The sequence below is a fragment of the Eschrichtius robustus genome, chromosome 10, assembly GCF_028021215.1.
Source record: "Eschrichtius robustus isolate mEscRob2 chromosome 10, mEscRob2.pri, whole genome shotgun sequence".
Classification (NCBI taxonomy): Eukaryota; Metazoa; Chordata; class Mammalia; order Artiodactyla; family Eschrichtiidae; genus Eschrichtius; species Eschrichtius robustus.
The window spans coordinates 107,969,238-107,980,966 of NC_090833.1; positions in this window are offsets into that span (position 1 = coordinate 107,969,238).

Consider the following 11,729-nt stretch of genomic DNA (forward strand, 5'->3'; position numbering starts at 1 on the left):
GAGGCATGACTGTGACAATTACCAACAGGGCTCCCTCCCACCCCACCTGTGTACAATTACGTTCCCATGAGTTAAACATTCATGTTATGTGATTTTATTATAACAGATTATGGGAGAAGTTAGGAAAATATTTGAGGTTAAGTTAAGGGACAAATAATGGTCCACAAATTAAGTTAGCCAGGGCACAGAAGTTACTAGCTATGCCACTATTTGCACAAGAGATGAGGGGAAACCTTACAGTCACATAATAATGCTATGAAGAGTTGAAAAAGAAGTAACATATTTTGTGCACCTGTTAGTATGACATATCTTTAATATGCAATCACACTTACATTCTTTTAACAATTAAAAGGTTTTTACCAATGAGGAAATAGAGGATCTAAGAGGGAACCCTGCTCATCTATGTGGACCTATTCTCTTAACCTAAGACTACCCAGCTCCAAAGCACACATCTCCCATATGCTGAAAAGCTGTTAAATGTCTTAAATTTAGGGATCCCGATGATTATGAGCTCTCCATGGAGCTTTGCCCTCCACTTGGGCTTGAAGGAACAAATTAATTAATGAAATATGCAATAATAATAGAAGCATTACTTGCTGGCTGTGAAGATTTATGTATACATAAAACCATGATCCAGACATGATTTTTGTGAAAAGTTCTTTACTTAAGGAAATGAGAGTGTAACCCATCACCTTTACTACACTTCAGGCAAGGGCAGGTGTAATTAAATTGGAAATATGCTCTTGAGTGATTTCTAAGCAGCTCTGTCAAATGGAGCTGTGATTCTGAACACTGATCAACAGTCATGCAATCAATAGAGCGATGAAGCAGGGACATGAGCCACCAGGAAGAGACCATCCTGCAAGGGATGATAACCGCTTCTCACTGAATCAGTGGAGGGGAATTTAGACACGTAATTATTGACAAGATCATATCTGAAGGCGACTGTGCTGTTTACACAGTGAATGCTTAAATGGAAGTAATTACGCTTCATTGGAAGGCATCCAGACTGTCACTTCACCAGCCTTCACCAGCCTTCACCCTGGCCCACCTGGACAGATGTGTTTACGCCTTGCTTAGCTTCATCTAAATTAGACTCCATTGTAGGAGACAAGATTTGAAAGCAGCAACGAGAAACAGAAGCAGTTACATTTTTTTATTGACGGGAAATATTAGTACAAGTAACAAAGTATAAAAATGTATATCCAGTGACTAATCTCTTGTGGGAACATTTCCATGGATAAACTTCCCACATTCTTTCTTTGAAACAGAGACTTCAGCATCTTTCCCAGGAATCTTTTCCTGGGGGATTATGGTTGCTGAATCTATTTCCATATCATCATTTCGCAATAAGAAGGGTCTAAAGAAAGACTTTGAAGGATAACTACAAACCCACCAGGAGTGTCAGGTGGCCTGTATTAGTAGCACTTAATATTGTCGAATGATGATTAAATTAATGAACTTAAAGCACAAGACAGAGGTAGAGGTGTTAAGGAGAAGCACATTCCTCTCATTACTTCCTCTTTAATTTTTCATTTATTCATTCTGTTGACCAAAGGTTGGCATGGTTGCACTCAACCATACCATGATTGCATCACACACACAAAAAATGTGAATGATACTCTACCACACCCATCTTTTTGGCTCCTACCTTCCCTTTAAACATATATTATAGACTTTTTACTTCAATTAAATTCCAATTTATAAAAGTTCGCTCTAACACTTCCCACTTGAAGTGCAGACATAACTGGGGAAGAAAAATTCACACTAGGATGTGGTCAGTTTGGCTCACTCACAGGCCAGCTTCACCTCACTAAGGATTTAGCTCCCCACCTCTGCATGATGACAAGTCATGCTACGCACCACGCACTGCAGTAAATGTTATACGTAGAATGTCTCAGATCTACTGTACCTGTGTGCTGGATTAGGATTGAAGACAAAAATAAAAGCCACACGATGTGCCTTCTGATACCCCTTGAAGGGAAAAGACAAAGGTCTCCTCTTTGTGCTGTGCTGGAGGTTAAGTGCAGAGACAGAGGTACACGGTGTGCTGTGGATCCTTCCCCAGCGGTGGGAAGGGAGGGGGTGAGCAGAGACTGAAGGAGAGCCAACCTTGCCTGAGAGCATTTTCTCTCTTTTTTCTTTCCCTGTTTCTCCCAAGTCAACCAATCCTTCTTTCTCCCACTTTCTTTTTTCTTTTCTTCTCCATCTTCATCCACCTCTTCTTTTACTTTCTTTGGTCTCTTCTTATCATCTTTCCTTTCCTCCCCTGCTTAGACCTCGGTTTTACTACCTGCCCCCACTACTCAAATAGACAATGCTGAATGAGGTTGCATTTCTTGTTATTCCTACAAAATACCATGCCTTGTCATGTCTATGGGCTCCTGCACAGATGTCGCCAAGCACACCACATGTTCTGAAAATGCTAAAATATGATCACACTGGGATGCTCACCAACTAAACATCAATCCAATCAATCCCCAGTCTGAGGTTTAGTAAGAAATGAAATATGAGGAAGAGAAAAGAAGTTCACTTAAATCTGAGCTATTCACTGCTGAGGAATATAAGCAGAGTCTTATATAGGACATTAAGGGAGAGGAAAGGACAAAATAGGCTTTTATGGATTTAAAGATTTTTAGTAAGCATCAAGACTCTTGGTTTGAGACCAATATAAACCAACTGCCTTTTAGCCTGACCTTTGGCAGTGCTCATGTTATTGGCATGCTGGTGGAATAGTTTATCATGCAAAGACGGTTTTCACCTCATCAAAATTAAACACATTTGTGCTTTAAAGGACATCATCTGGAAAGTGACAAAACAACCCACAGAATGGGAGAAACAACTTGGTAAGCCATATGATAAGCCATATATGGTAAGCCATATAATTAATAAGGGACTTGTATCTAGAATATATAAAATTGTATATAAAATATATACAATTCAACAATAAAAAGACAAAGAAGCCAATTTTAAAAATGAGCAAAGGACCTTAACAGACATTTCTCCAAAGAATGCATACAAATGGCCAATACGCACATGAAAAGATGTTTAACATCACTAGCCATCAGGGAAATGCAAATCAAAACCCACAGTGAGATATTACTTTACACACACTAGTACAGCAATAGTCAAATAAGCAGATAATAACAAGTGTTGGCTAGAAGGTGGAGAAATTGGAACCCTCATGCACTGCTGGAGGGCAGGTAAAGTGGTGGACCCACTTTAAAAAACAGTCTAGTAGTTCCTCAAAATATCAAACATAAAATTACAAAACGACCTAGCAATTGTACTCCTAAGTATATGCCCAAGAGAAGTAAAACCATGCGTCCACACAAAAACTTGTACACAAATGTTCATAGCAGACATAATCTTTATGATAGCTAAAAAGTAGAAACTACCCAAAAGTTCATTACCCAAAGGATGGATTTTAAAATGTGGTATATACATACGATAAAATATTATTCTGCAATAAAAAGAAATGAACATGCTTCAACATGGAAGAGTTTTGAAAACATTATGCTAAGGGAAGGAAGCCAGTCACAAAGGACCACATAGTGTACGACTCCATTTATATGAAATGTACACATAAGGCAAATTTATAGACACAGAAAGTAGATTTGTGGTGGCCTAGAGCTGGGGCATGGGGGTGGTTGGGAAGTGACTGATAATGAGTACAGGGAATCTTTTCTTCGTAATAAAAATGTTCTAAAATTGATTGTGGTGGTGGTCTCACAACTCTGTGAATTTGTATACTTTAAATAGGTGATGTAAAGTATGTGGATTATGTCTCAATAAAGTTTAAAAAAACATAAAAGACTTCCTGGGCATTACAGAACTGGCTCCACAACCAACCACCCCAGCTCTAAATGCTACTCGTACATCTTCTGTCATTGTGACAAACCACAAAATCCCCACAGAAGTGTCTAAATTCCCCCTGATGGGGGAAATGTAACAACCCAACCTATTGAGAACCATTGAGAAAGAATAATGCTGGAGGATGCAATTGAGCATTCACTCCGGAGATTTCCAATGCTCTTGACAACAGGTACTCATGCAATCTAAATCTTCTCAAACAACCCAAGTGTTCTCTGTCCTTTTGCTAACCTACATCAGATTCAAAAATCAGGAAAAATAAGAGCAACTTTCTTTTACGATGTTCCTTTCAAAATGCATTGGCACTGTGCCACTGAAAACAATCTCCAACACAATTTTGCTGAAGTTACTTTCGTTTACAAAATAGCCAACCATTTTAATCTCTGAAATGGGCTATTTTCAAACACATGGTCTCGATAGGAAATGATTTTTGATGGTCTATGAGAGTGTCAGTGACATGGTACTTTGATGGTTCTTCAATAAAGAATTGTCTAATTGAGAGGAGATGGAGGAGAGAGTGAGCATGTAAGATGAGAAGGAATGATTTCATCTTAACATCATCAATGTTTTTGTAATAAAAAAAATCGTGTTAAATAAGAAAAGTTAAAACAGTGAATTATTTGATGAGATGGTGAAAGCCAGAAGCTACTTAATGTGAATGTATTAATTTACTGGCCTCTTGGAATGACAGTTAATTCCTTTGTTAGGCTTCGGAGTTAGATTTTTTCTATCACACACCCCTCGCCCCCAAAAAAATAAAAATAAAAAACTCTATATCTTAAAGAGATAGCCTCCCTCCATCCAAAATTGAATGCTGCAGTTGAGGGGGGGTAAAGTGAGAGCTATCCCTACAGCAAGGCCAATGGCTAATTCTCCATCCCAAATGACAACATTTCTGTGTCATAGATGATGTGTGCATTACACGTGAGGACAGAACGACACCTGTCACTCATGGGCTGTGATGTGGGCAGGGCAGAGAGATAATCTCGGGAAGACATTCAAACAGGACACTCATGTGCAAGGGCTAGGCATAGAAGGAGATTCTGAATATGACGTGAAAGCAACGGTGACTTGGGAAGATAGATGACAAACCAGAGATGGGGGAGGTGGTGGTTAAGTGTCTAGACTCAGAAGCTAGATTGCTTTGCTTTGCATCCTAGCTCTGCTTCCCAGTTGTTGTGTAATCTTGGACAAGCTCCTTAACTGCTCTGTGCCACATTTTTCCCATCTGTAAAATAGGGGTGACAGATAGTATCTACCTCAAAGTCTTGATGTGAAACTTAAATGAATTAGTCACCTAAAGTACTTAGAAGAGTTCTAGGCACGCAGGAAGCCCTCAACAAACATACTGTTATCCTACCCAGGCAAATCTGCTGCTGACCAATCTCTACTTGTATTCCAACACTTTGTCCCCTTAGATTCCCATGTTGGGGACTGCGGGAGTACCTCTTTTCCTTCTTCGTAGGAAAATACAGCAGGACAAGGGTTGTTGAGGAAGGCATGAAAGTGGTTGCTTGTGCTTCTTTGTCCTCTTGAGGACCATTCCTGGCTGTAGCTGGGAGACAGTCTCATGAATGCCTAAGCCAGAAGGGATGTTAGTGATCTGAGCCCAAGTCACTCATTTGCAGATGAGGACAATGTACTCAGAGAGGTTCAATGAGTTGGCCAAAAACACACAGCTATTAGGGAAGAAATGGGGGAAGAACCTAGCTACTACTTTAATACTCTATCATCATGATCTAGGGCTAGATCTGGATGATTCGACCTTCGACACAGAGGCCTTGTGGCATGAAGCTGGAGGGCAGGATGTGCAGTCTGAGGGAGTACAGGATTGTTCTACAGCCTGGTCAATTCGCCCCCTATATGCCCATTCATCAGCCCGAGATCTCCAGGAATGGCCCATCCATCACTGGGTAACTGAACGACTCAAGAAGACTCTGTAACCTGCTTCTGCCCAAGATGAGAGTTTGGGGACACACGTGCATCTCTGGGTTCAGGGTAAGCCCAATGAACCCCATCACCCATGTTTTCAGGAAAGCTCCAGCAACTCCAAGAATAGCACTAATGCACGTAAGAAAGGGAAATTACCCAGCAACAAAGAGATTTATACTCAAAGCAGCACTGCCTGCAGTGAGCCCCCGAGAGCTTCATGGTCAAGTCCCCCTCTCTTTGCTATTTCCCAGAAAGGATTCCACCCTCATAGTTCCATCTGTCACCTTGGCTACCACTGCATAGCAGGGCAAGCATGACTGCTTTTTTTCCAGCCCTCAGGAGATACATTATACTTCTCTTTGGGGACTATCAAGTGACAGGACAATCTGAAAATACTTCTTTGCCAACTTCACAAGTGAGAGTCTACAGAAAGGCATGTCAGTAAGTGCCTGGGGATATTGTACTTTGGAAGTTTTTTAGGTGCCCTCTGGACTTAGAGTGAGTGGATTTCACGAACATTTGACAGATCGTCAAGCCAAGATAGAGGGTCAAGTTTAAATTCAGAGCTTGCCATCTGATTTTTTAAAGGCACTTTCATAGCAACAAAAGTTTTCCTTTTGTTAAAACAATTAGATACAGGAATTAAATGTTTCAATCCAATTCATATATCAAATTTAGCCCTAATTCCAGCTCTTCATCAGAAGGAACCATCTTCAGCCTGTAAATACATTTTATTTCAGGTCCTTTGGTTCAGGCACCCATGAGGGTATTGACACTAACCCTGAATATAAAAAGAGCAAGTGATTGAGTACCAGTTAAATTCCCACACAGTTGTGGCAGACTGTGATTTACCTGGTGACCAACAAATGCTTCTGAATTTAAGACCTATGTCTCTTAAATAGAGGCTTGAAAGGTCATGAAATATTTTGGTGCCTCCAAATTGGCATTTATTGACACTTCTTACACACAGAGGAGACATTATAAATGAAGAAATATTTTATTACTAGTTAGAGCTTTGGACCCAAACTGGACCCACACAATTTATGTAGCCTAGACCAATGGTTCTCTAACTTTTTGGTCTCCAGACTTCTTTATATTTTTTAAAATGACTCATGGCTCCAAAAAGCTTTTGTTTATGTGAGCTACTTTCCAGGATATTTACCAAACTAGAAACTGAGACTGAGAAAATTCTAAAATACTTACTAATTCATTTTTGAAAGAATAACAATAAACCTATCACATATAAACATATATAACATATTTTTATGAAATATGACTATAGTTTCTAAAACAAAGACAACTAGTGGCATTATTTTACATTCTTGCAAATTTCTTTAATATCTGTCTAGAAGACAGCTGGATTCTCATATCTACTTCTGCATTCAATTGCAACTTCTGTTGCAATACGTTGTTTTAGTTAAACTGTATGAAAAACATTCTCACCTCAAACAGATGTTTACTTGGAAATGGAAGGAGTATTTTAATGGTCTTTTCAGATAATTGTGGATATTCTTCTTAATACTACACAAAAATTCAACAAATCGTAGTTTCCTAAAGCAAAGTAAGATCTTGAAATTTTGTTAATACACTTTTTCTTCATTGATATGATTTAAAATCCATGGATTTCTCTTACATTGCCAATGGATCTTTTACTCGTGCATGATTTTGTAACATCATGAAACGGTCATTTGGAAAAAACTGGTTCACTATTGTCTGCATATCTTCCAAATGTTGACATGTTTCAATATTACAGTATCAAAAAATCACATTTATCAATATCACCACTTATCTCATTATAAATGCCTTTAAGGTTGAAGACTGTCCAGCTAACAAGTTGAATGCAAGTTTTTCAAAATTCTAATTTCCTAATGTCTAATATTTTTTAAGGGTTTGAAGTTTAATCATAGGCCAAAAATCCACTCAGTCGTTTTCCTTGAAGTGACCTGAGTGACTCATTTTCAAGAAAATGCCTGTAAATACCCAAATCTGGGTAATCATAGTTTGTCTGTTAGTCAATCTTTCAAGTATAAATGATGTCCCATGAAATAAAGCAGTCAGTTCATTATGCAAAGATCTGCACAAGTGCCTTTCCTCAATACAATCATCATACTTCAGTATTCAGCAGAAGTGCTTTATACGTATTTCCCATTTCACCACACAGAATATTAAAAAGACGTATATTCAAGAGTCAATTTTTAATAAAATTCGTAATTTTTGCTGCTTCATCAAGGACATTCTTAATTAAAACTGGCTTTTCTTTTTCCTAGAGTATATGTAGTAAAGAATCCATATCTGTGAGTACAGTTTGGTGCCACTGTTTCAATTTGTGTTAAAGCCCCAGAATTTTACCCCCCACTGTTTTTGTAACATCTGTGCAAATGTCAACACAGTGGAAAAGATAAAAAATATCTTGGTATTAAAATGAAAATAGTTTTGATCAGACAGCCTCCCCTGAAATGATTTGGGGATGACCAGTGTTCTGTGGACCACACTTTGAAAACCACTGACATTTTAAAGGCAGATCTAAGGGCTTCCCAATGACCCTCCTAACTTTTGTCTCACCTTGGTTCCCAAGTGGTTTAAATGGAGAAAGTGAAATGCTTCCTCCATGACGAAAAATGTCCCAGACTGTCCTATTACTTAACCATATGAAACAAATTTCAATAAAAGAAATAGCAATCCAAATGGGCAAAGAAATTCTAAAAGCCAAGAAAAAAAGTCATATGGAAGAAAGAACATTTAACCTCTTGGCTTCTCTCATGGAATACCCACCCAGGAGCATGGTGTCCCCAGACTCCTGACTGGTACAACCAAATCCTCCTGGGAGTGGAGTGAATTAGAGAGCCCCCAAGGTCAACCAATGGTGCTACCTTTACTGTTCAGTGAGTAATCAGCAAAGTTTCAGAAAATCTCTGCACATAAATGAGGCTATTTTCAATGTTTTTCCTTTGTCCTAAGACCAATATCTCAAGATAGTTTTCAAATGTCTCTTCAATGCTTTCCCCAGAAGTTGTTTTAATATTTTATTTTCCAAAGTAATCTTTTGGTTTTAAAATTATATTATGTATTTTTAAAACATACTTAGAAGTTTAGAAAACAATGTAAAGAACGTCCATATAACTTTTACTTGGATCAACAATTATTAAGATTTTTGCCACACTTGGTTCATCTATTACTTTTTCTTTCTTTTTTTTGCCACACCGCGCAGGTTTCGGGATCTTAGTTCCCCAACGAGGGGTCAAACCCAGGCCCTCAGCAGTAAAAGCAGAGAGTCTTAACCACTGGACCATCAGGGAAGTCTCTTTGCTGAAGTATTTTAAAGCAAACTCCTCACGTGATGTCATTTTGCCATACATAATTCAAAAGGTATCTCTAAAAATACAACAATTACGCAACCATGATGCTATTATCACACCTAATAAATTTAACAATCATTTTTTTTTGTTTCATATAATACCCTTTCATAAAAAAATATTCCAATTGTCTCCAAAAAGTTGTTTTTACATTTGGTTGGTTCAAAACAGAATCCAAATAAGATCCATTCATTATCTTTGGTCATTATGTCTTAAATCTCTTCTGAGAATTTTCCTTCCCTGCTTTTTCCTCCCCAGGCATTTACATGTTGCAGAAACCAAGTCGGCCACCTATAAAAAGTCCTACATTCTGAATTTGCTTCCTTGGGGTCTTAACTTGTTTCTTTCTATTTTCCTGTAAATGGGAGTTAAATCTGTAAGTTTGATTAGAATTAGTTTCACCTTTTTTTTTTTTTTTCTTTTGCCAGAATGCTTTGTCAGTGGTCTTGTGAGCGAGCATCTGGATGTCCCATGTTTGGTGACGCGTGATTGATGAATGGCTTCAGAAGGTGGCAGTCTGATCCTTCCCTGCTCCCCATTATGAAGGTCCCATCAAACTGTCACCTAGTACTTCATCTATTGGGCAACCTTAACAGTTGCAAGATAGAGTTTACAATTCCATCATTTCTTCCACACTTTTAACTGGAATTCTTCCATAATAAAAAGAAAAAAAATATTTTTCAGATTGTCTAAGGTTTTCTGATAACCCTGAAATACAGCTCATAAGGAAAGGCAGACTAAATGTCTAATTCTTTCCTTTTAATTTCCAGTTTTTGCTGTAAGTTGTTTTTGCTCCAGTTACTTCCAGTGGTGTCCAGTGATTTTTTTCCAAATTAAGTATCATTTTGAACTCCAGGGTTTTTATATAGTCAGCGTTTTCAACCAATAACATTCATTATTATTTTTAACATTCCAAGACTCCCATCTTTGATCTATGAGAACCCCTTTTTTATTGGCCCCTGTGTCTTTTGAACATGTATTATTATTATTAGTCTTTTATAATGAAACATTCTTACTAGTTAGCATAATGAAACATTCTAGCGTACTTTCTAGCATAATGAAACATTCCAGGGTCAGGAATGTAGTTACTTCCTCATATCTGGGTATATGTTGCAGAAACCAAGTCAGCCACCTATAAGAAGTCCAGAATCCCTCTTTCTTTTTAGCAGGAATGATATTTTGAGATCTGAATCTCAATCAATGGGGTACACCCATTGATTACAGGCTGTCAATTCTCTTAAGCATTTGTGAGGACAAATCTAGGAAATGTATAATTTTGAAATAAAAAATTCAAAAGTTCATACTAATATTTCCTATTCAGATATTAATAAAATTTTTCTTACATTCTTTGATTTTTTATACTTGTGCCTCCTGTATCTTACACTGAAAATGTTGCTTTCAATATTCTTAACATAATTATTTATTTCCATTATCTTATCATTTGCATAAGAGATTCAAAATAATAATTCCAATTATACCACTGACAAAACACGGAATGGAGTTTAACAGATTTTTGCTTCTTTATGTCTCCTTACTATATATCCACTAAAAATGTATAGTCAAAATACATATGGTTTCCTTTGTTGTGCAAAAGCTTTTAACTTTCATTAGGTCCCATTTGCTTATTTTTGTTTTTATTTCCATTTCTCTAGGAGGTGGGTCAAAAAAGATCTTGCTGTGATTTATGTCAAAGAGTGTTCTTTCTATGTTTTCCTCTAAGAGTTTTATGGTGTCCAGTCTTACATTTAGGTCTTTAATGCATTTTGAGTTTATTTGTGTGTGTGGCATTAGGGGGTGTTCTAATTTCATTCTTTTACATGTAGCTGTCCAGTTTTCCCAGCACCACTTATTGAAGAGACTGTCTTTTCTCCATAGTATCTCCTTGCCTCCTTTGTTATAGATTGGTTGACCATAGGTGCGTGGGTTTATCTCTGAGCTTTCTATCCTGTTCCACTGATTTATATTTCTGCTTTTGTGCCAGTACCATATTGTCTTGATTACTGTAGCTTTGTAGTATAGTTGGAAGCCAGGGAGTCTGATTCCTCCAGCTCCATGGTTTTTGGTTTTTGGTTTTTGTTTTTTTCTCAAGATTGCTTTGGCTATTTGGAGTCTTTTGTGTCTCCATACAAATTTTAAAGTGTTATTGTTCTAGTTTTGAATGGATAAAGAAGATGTGGTACATATATACAATGGAATATTACTCAGCCATAAAAAGGAATGAAATTGGGTCATTTGTAGAGATGTGGATGGACCTAGAGACTGTCATACAGAGTGAAGTAAGTCAGAAAGAGAAAAACAAATATTGTATATTAACGCCTGTATGTGGAATCTAGAAAAATGGTACAGATGAACCAGTTTGCAAGGCAGAAATAGAAACACAGATGTAGGGAACAAATGTATGGACACCGGGGGGAAGGGGGGGATGAATTGGGAGATTGGGATTGACATATATACACTAATTTGTATAAATTAGATAACTAATGAAAACTTGCTGTATAGCACAGGGAACTCCACTTCACCATACAGTAGAAACTAACAAAACATTGTAAAACAATTATACCCCAATTTTTT